Here is an 8,327-nt window from a genome sequence, read left to right on the forward strand (position 1 = left end):
CTTCGTGGTCGGGATGCGGGCGGGCGCGGGCCCCGCGGCGGGGCTGCTGCGGGAGAGCCTGGTGCGGAGCCTCTTCCTGCTGGCCGGCGGCCCCACCGGCGCCCTCTTCAACGTCGTGGCGTTCTCCGGCCAGGCGAGGCGGGGAGCGGCGGGGGGGGCTCCTCTGAGGGCCGGCTGCCGTAGCGGGGAGGCAGGGGCGAGCTACGGGACGCCTAAGAGCAGAAATGCCCAACAGAGAGTCTCACGCCCGGCCCGTGTTAGCGAAGACCTGCACCTGAGAGGGGGCTTCTGTCGCTGATTTCTTTCTTTCTCCTTCTTTTCTTTGAATAGGTGTTAAAATGGCGCAACTGCCTAGTCAGGTGTTCTCTCAGCAGCGTCACTGAAGCAGCAGCCTGGATTCGATCCCTGCGGTTTGAGAATGGCACGAATGCTGCGAGCGGCTTGGCCGCAGCATTCGAGGACCCAGCCTGTCAGTCGGTGTGTCTGTTCACTGACATACTGCCAGAACAAGAGTCAGAGGAAATCTGCCAATTTCTTATGGAGAACAAGTTGCATCCGGTACACGTCATCTGCCTTCTGGGAGATTCGGATGATCATCAAAGAAGCAAGCAAAAAATAATGGAGAAAGTAGCCAGACAATCAGGGGGGTCCTTTCAAGCGATCAGACTCTCCCCTACTGCTTCTGAAATGGTATACCACTAATATAAGATTAACGCATACTAATTAGTTCCGACTGAATCTTTACTGGATGGCATTTCACAAAGTAGAATGCATTTTCAGCAACAGTTTACAGGGAATAGTGGCAAACTATTCAACCATTGTTTTTACTTAACACGCTATTAATGCAACACAAGTTTCTCTTTTTCCATAAAAGCCAAACACTTTAACATAAGGTTCATAGTTTTGACTCACCTCCCAACTCCCTTGCATTTTGTCTTTCTCCCTTCTCGTAGTCCCTGGCATATTGTTCCCTCGGTCATTGTTCTCAAACATTTCATGTTTTCCATCCTGCTCAGGCCAGATGGCTCCACTGCTGGGTTTGACCTGCAAAACCAACTTTGTCTTCCTAGACTCAATCCCAGCCTTCTTCATTCTTCCTTGACTTCAGCTCCTTTCATTAACTTTACAGCTCTTGCCTGCTTGGGGAGTTTGGATAGCTGCATAACAAGCAGGGTACGAGAGGAGGCAATGCTCACTGGCTGGCCATGGGCTACTGTTTGAGAGCCAAGGGCAGACTGACAGAGGAAGCCAGCAGGGCTGATATGCCTCCGTTGCTCCTGGGGGTGGGAGAGGCAGCTCTGGAACCCCCACCCTGCTTCCATTCTGCTGCCTGTTTCCAAGCTGTGCCTTGTCCTGAGAAATTGGTATATTTTCCAGGTTCAAAGCTCTTTACTAAAATCAATTAACTAAAAGGCATAATTAGTAAGAAAGGAAAACTGTTCTGATTTAAGAATCACACGCTCAGTGCTTCCTTCACAGTAGAATAAAACGATGATAGGATCTGAGATGGGCCAAAATGGTACCTACTATAGCTTTGTGTAGCCTTGAAATGACACATTGTCCTTTGAAGAACACAACTCATTTTGATTGAAGAAACAGGGGTACACCTGCTACATACCTAGCAGCTGAATAGAAGGCAGGTGAAGTACAAGGGGTTTTTTATCATCTAGTTCTTATATTTTATTTTTTTATATTTCTTCTTTCCAAGCTTGATTTCTTAAAATCAAACCATTTGTGATGAGCTTACAGATAAACAGCATAGCACCACAAGATACAATGGAAGAATTAAAACAAAGAGAGAAGGAATATACTGGAAAGTAAATTTCAATTTTATAAATAATATTCCTTTTTAAGGATTTAAGTGTTCAATAAATCATGTTCACCTTCTGCTTCCATCTCCTCCTTCCCCCCTCCAGGTAAGCTCAATGTCCATCTCGCATGTCCAGTGTTGTCACACAGCTAATAAAGATCCCTGTGGCTCTCTGCTGCCAAGATGTCCAGGAATACAGTAAGTTCAAAATCTATAGACGGGTCGCTGGAAATGCAGAGAAGAAAAAAGCTAGGAAATAAAGACAGTTATTGCAGAGTGGGGTGGGTGTCCCATGTGGATTTGGTTTCTTTTCATTGCAGCAAGTTGCAGAAGTTCTGTTGCCAGGGTATTCAGTACTTCTTATATTTTGGACTTCCACAGCTTTCCTGTTTGTGCATGGAACCCAGATTCCCTTTGTATGCCCTTGATATCCTTGGCAAAAAGGAATTTCATTGATTCATCCCCAGAGGCTTCCACTTTCATGAGGGGGGCTCGTGTGTTGGCAAGGAGAGAAGCTGATGGCTATTACTACCTGGGCCACATTGCCCAAGAGGTGAAGGTAGCTATTTATCGGGAACTATGCTGCAAGAGAATCTGTGTGTCTTTTCCGTGTTCTTCCCATGCCTCAACAGTCCCATGCCCTTGCTGTGGGGTGGGTATCCTGTGATACAGTGCACTTCATAACCACTATTGTCTCCCTACATCCTATTTTCATCTGTTTCCTGATGATGACTGGCTGGTTACTGTGAGGAGTCCTACAAGCAAAAGCAGCCTGGAAATCAATCCATTTCAGTAGTTATAATAACTTGTTATTCAGAGGCAATCAAACAAAACAGGTCCCTTATCCCTATTGTCTACTTCCACCCAGTCTAAGCAGCAAAGTCAATTAGCTAAACAGCACAATAGTAATCCAAAATGTCTGCCTCCAGGGACCACCTCCTCCTTACCGAACTGAGAGCTTTCCCCGTTCTCTTCCATCTATGTTTCTGGGATTCGTGAGATGATTTTGAATGCCAGACAGAAAATCCCCCCTGCAGGCTTTGTTTAAAAATCCAGTTCATTTCACAGTTTGCAGGTTAGCTAAATAAATAGTGATGCTAGTATAGGTGAGGGTGGCTGTAAGCTCCAGTGTGGGGTGGAACAGATGGGGGCAGCTAAAGGCATGAGGGACATTAGCTGGAGTAGGAGCTGACAGCATTATTTGTGTAAGTGCACTTGTAGATCTGCAGAGAAGGCTGACATTTGGGTAATAGATCTGCCCCACACCCATTGCTGAAGGCTTAAATTAAAGCATTTACACTTATGACAGTTTGTGACAGTTTGTGACAGTTTACTGGTTTGTTACCCTTTTGATTACTATGTAATGAACTGCATCATACACCGCAGTTTCTTTTGGCTACTCTTTCTCTGATGGGAGGTTTTCCTGGTAAAGTTCTGCCTTAGCGTGCTAATTGTGTGCTTAATAAAATCTAAATCCAAAATGAAAGGAAGAGAAAGGTGGTTAGCCCCTTAAGCCCCAGCTTTTTAATTACTTTTGAAGCCCAATATGGGCACAGTACAGTGAAAAACCTGGTAGAAGAGGAAAGCTACACTCCCAGATCACATTCTGCTTCCTGGGATTTCTGCCACTTCCCTCTTAGCACTTGTGTTTGGCCGTTAATTGGACCCAGATGTCTGTCTTGCAAACCGCATGTTTTACTCTTGTAGGGCTCCAGGGAACGCTTTTTAATTCAGTTTGACAACAGTCGCAGTGTGAAAGGCAAGGTACAGCTTCGCATGCAGGAAACGCCTCTTTATGACATTCTCCACTACGAAGATGCCAGGCAAAAGCCTCTTGCTCCAGGAGACAGGGTCTTGGCACCATGGGAGGCTAGAGCTGAACGTTTTGGCCCAGGCACTGTGCTAAAGGTTATAGAGAACAAGGAGGCACGTTTAGGTATGGGATATTGGCTTTCTTAATAGTGCTAGACTCACCACGGTTGCAGGTTACTATACAGAAAAGAGAACAGTCTCAATCATGGAGAATTCCCCCCCTGCTGTTTGGGTTCTCTCATCATCTTTTTTTTTTTTTTTTTGTTGGCACTAAGCAGCCTTTTCTTTTTCAGTGCCAGAATTAATGCAGCTCCCAGAATTAGCTTTTGCTTTGTTCTGTGAGTGGAGACTTCCTAAAAAATTGGGGGGGGGGCGGGGTTGGCATCCTCCCAACACAAGGAGAAAAATATTCCAGGCCCTCATAAGTATTGACCTGATTATCTTAGTCTAGTTTCCAGCTTTTGCAGGGTAAAATCCTGGCTTGCTGTGATGAGTGAGAATTTTGCTATCTATCTGCTGTCTTTTATAGGAAGTTCAAAAGAAGGTCAAATTTGAAACCTGTAAAGAAAAAAATCATTGAAGTTGTTACAGAATTGTCTGAAACACAAGCTGTTACTTTTATCACCTGCTTTCTAAGAGATAAATCACACAGGATGACATGCTTCTGATACATTCTTTGCCTTTTTTTTTTTTTTTTTTTTTTTTTTTTTTTTAAATATGCACAGCACACAATGGAAGGGGAGTGCTTGTGAATTTCTGGAATGGGCAGACTAAGGAGGTGTCTTCTGACCAAGCTCTGCGGATCCCTCTGCCCTTAAGCGAACGCATCATCCTAGAACTGCAGATGCCTTTAGCAGCCAGGCAGATGGTGGTAGATTCAAGCTTGGATTACCCATACATCGTGACACCGGGTTATAGAGCCTCAGGCCATTACAGACAGGGTCACTCAGACCTGGACTACTGGCCAAGGGGTCTGTATTCGACTCAGCCATGTGCGAAGTGCAGCTGTAGGTGTAACTCACTTCCCCATTGCTGCCTTGCAGCCTGGGAACCCACACGGCCTACAGGGTGCAAAGTGCAGCAGAAAGATGCCTTCATCCCAGGAACGAGCTTGACTAAAGAAGAGCTCAGCAAGAAAATAGAAGAGCAACTGTCTGAAGTGAGTATTTCATCTTCAGAAAGTGTTTCCAGCGAGGAAGAGAAGAAGGAAAAGAAGAGATTGAAGATGGAAAATGTTCCAAAATATGTTCAGTCTTGTTTGGAAGAGGACAATGATGTTATAGAATCTAAGAAGGTAAAAAGTGCTTCACCTTCGCTCTTCTGCTAGCATGTGGTCTGCTATTTGTATAACATCTGCTTTGTTACCTCAAGTTTTCTGCTCTTGGTACCAAAAATTACTAGATGTTTTAGGCCTGGCCCTTATGTATGCCTGCTAAAGAATGGAGAGACTTTGCTCTGCACTGTCTTCCTGATCCTTTGACCAGGGAAAGAGCTAGAAGCTGTCATTGTCACTGGCTGGAGCAGACTCCTAGAACCTCTTCCATGGATGCAGAACATGAGAAGTGTCACGTAGCCCAGTTCCTCTACATCCTGCCTCTGCATAAAGGAGGTAAAGGCCAGAAAAAGTGTCAGACAGAAGACTTTACACTGGATAAAGATTACAGTAAGGGTTGCTCCATACCAAGGCAGTCCCTGGCATATTTCTATTAAGATATTTCTCTACCCCGTTAAAGGCGTCACCTCTCCCAATCAAAGACCAAAAGAGACTTCTGTGATCCTTGGTAGTTGATTTGGTGCTTGTGAACAGGGCACTGGCTGAGGATCAGTAAGGAGGAGGTTAATGTGCACCCGCTACTGCCAAGCTTTTCTCCATTACTCTGCAAGGGTTAGAATCCTGATTTCTGGCATGTGCCAGAAACTCCTTTCAGCCAGGGCTCCTCTGGCCTGATCTCTTTTGTAGCTGTTTGGAACCTTCCAGGCAGAAGTACTGCCGGTTTTAGGTCATTTGAAGATGTAGAGAAACCCACAAAGTGATCAGAAATTACTCTACTTAAGAGCTGTTTCTTTACTAAAGAACTCCGCCCGAGTTTTTTTTTTATTCTTTCTTAAACTTCAGTTGCAACTTAAGACTTTATGCTGTGAGTTCATGAAACTAACCTAGTCTTTTCCTTATCATGTCTGGATTATGATTGCATTTCTTGTTATTTCTAGAGTCCACAGAGGGAGATGGCTCATGTGATGGTTGATACTGCTGTCAACACAGACAGCTGGTTAATGGAGACAGTCCACAAGGAGGAAGCCGATAGTCGACAGCAGGATGCTGAAACTGAGGCTAATTTTAAACATGAACATGGTATTGAAATTGTAGCTCTTTTATCCAAACACAAAACTTGCCACACAATATCAGTGCAGCAGGCCATCATGTCTAAGATCTGTTGCCATAGTTCCTGATGTTTCAAAAGAAAATGCCATAATGCCATGCTGTGAATATAGCCACCATAATGTAGTATCATTATATGTAGGTATTAATGGTAGCTTGAGAAGTTGTTCACCTTCTTCTCAAGGTGAAAGTATTTTCGGATGGAAGTTGGGGGGTTTTGGCTTTTACAGCTACTGCAGTAGCAGCTTGGGGGTTTTCTTAACCTTTTTCATAATGCTCACTATAAATATTATTTATTATAAAAATTCCTCATTTTAAAAATTAATCTGTAACATTAACTATGACTGCCTATAGCAAAAAAATTTCACCAGGACTGTTCTGCAGAACACTCCTTCTCTTATCTGTGCTAAAAATGTTTGCTTTATAATGTCATTGAGTAAACTTTTGTTCCCTTGTCATCCAAAAGGGGCTGGATCATGATTTTAATCAAATTGTTGCTGTTCTCATTTAAGCTAGCATTGTGACAATTGCAGGCATTAAAGTGAGGATTCTGAAAGCCTAAAGCTTTCTCTGTTGCAGCTTTGCTCTGTGTCACTGCTGGTAGAGGGAGAATGAAAAGTCAAATAGGAGTACACGTTTCCCCCCAGCTGGTGTTCCAGCCTCATTCCATGCAACAAATGCCACTCAGGCCCACGCTGTCATTAGCAGAAAGGTGCAAGCAAACTCTGCTTATGTTCTCAGTTACCCCAAAAAACTGTGTTAGCACAGTGTTGTGCCCAAGCTAATTTCTCCTGCCTCTCAGCAGGATGTATAGTTCTGGCTTTGCCCTATCAAGAAATTTATCATTTTTGCTCGTTTCAGAGCATTGGCAGAAGCAGCTCATGCCTGTCTGCAAAATACCATGTAAACAATCCCTTAGCCTGAGTAGCTGTAAGTGCAGTCAGTGATCTTGTTTTATCAGGCAAAACTCTTGCTTCATTGAAATGGCAAGCTTGGTTTTTGAAAGCTGGGACCTGTTTTGTGGAGACTAAAAAATGTCCCACTTCCTCAGAGGAAAATGTTGGTACTAAATTATACAAGTCTTGCTTGAATATATTTTATATGAGAAGTCCTTTTTTTAAAAAAAAAAAAATTGCTTTCTTTTTCTAAGCTGCCTGTAACCTCATATGTCCCTGCCCTAATTTATTTGGAAGGTCTTTTTGAGTCCAGAGCGGCAGAAGCTCCAATCCAGTATTCCCAAAGGAGCCCTTCCCTGGGAACCAGTGCTTTGGTTCCCTTCAGGCGCCAAAGCTTCTTTAACCGAGTGAATCAATCGCTAGAGAAAGACAGCTTGATCATCAAATCAGCTCTACGTGTACAGAGACCACACAGTACCTCCAATGTGCAGGCTAGGAGATCCACAGATCTTCTAAATCTTCTAAAAGACAAAAGCATTGCAGTAAGTATTTGGTCCAAACTAGATTTAGCTATTAGGATCAAGCAATTTGTTTATGTCATGTGAGAATATACTCTCCTTTGATCTCTTTCTCAAAGGTTTTTACTGCAACAAAAATTATGGCTATGTAGAATAATAGCCATGCATAAATAGAAATGTAAGGTTTCCACTTGGGAATCAGTGTTTGTCCTGGTTTCAGCTGGGATGTAGTTAGCTGTCTTCCTAGTAGCTGGTACAGTGCTATGTTTTGAGTTCAGTATGTGAAGAATGTTGATAACACTGATGTTTTCAGTTGTTGCTCAGTAGTGTTTAGACTACAGTCAAGGATTTTTCAGCTTCTCATGCCCAGCCAGGGCACCTGACCCAAACCGGCCAACAGTGTATTCCATACCATGGGACGTCCCATCTAGTTTAGATACTGGGAAGGGGCGGGGGGCAGGGATTCGCCGCTTGGGGGACTGGCTGGGTGTCGGTCGGCGGGTGGTGAGCGATTGCCCTGTGCATCATTTGTACATTTCAATCCTTTTATTACTACTGTTGTCATTTTATTAGTGTTATCATTATCATTATTAGTCTCTTCTTTTCTGTTCTATTAAATCGTTCTTATCTCAACCCAGGAGTTTTACTTCTTTTCCTGATTTTCTCCCCCATCCCACTGGATGGGGGGGGAGTGAGTGAGCGGCTGCGTGGTGCTTGGTTGCTGGCTGGGGTTAAACCACGACAGTGTTGTACAGGAACAGGGCACTTCTGGTATTTTTACTCAGGACTTTTGATAGAGTTTTTTATTTCAGATCTATTCTTTTCTAAATAAACCTCTCAGCCAGCTCTACTAGATAGCAAAAAATTATTCCTCTTTTACAGATACTGAAAGCAAAACAGAGAAAGTCTGG

This window comes from Haliaeetus leucocephalus, unplaced genomic scaffold, assembly GCF_000737465.1.
Source record: "Haliaeetus leucocephalus isolate CR32 unplaced genomic scaffold, Haliaeetus_leucocephalus-4.0 Scaffold206, whole genome shotgun sequence".
NCBI classification, from domain to species: Eukaryota; Metazoa; Chordata; class Aves; order Accipitriformes; family Accipitridae; genus Haliaeetus; species Haliaeetus leucocephalus.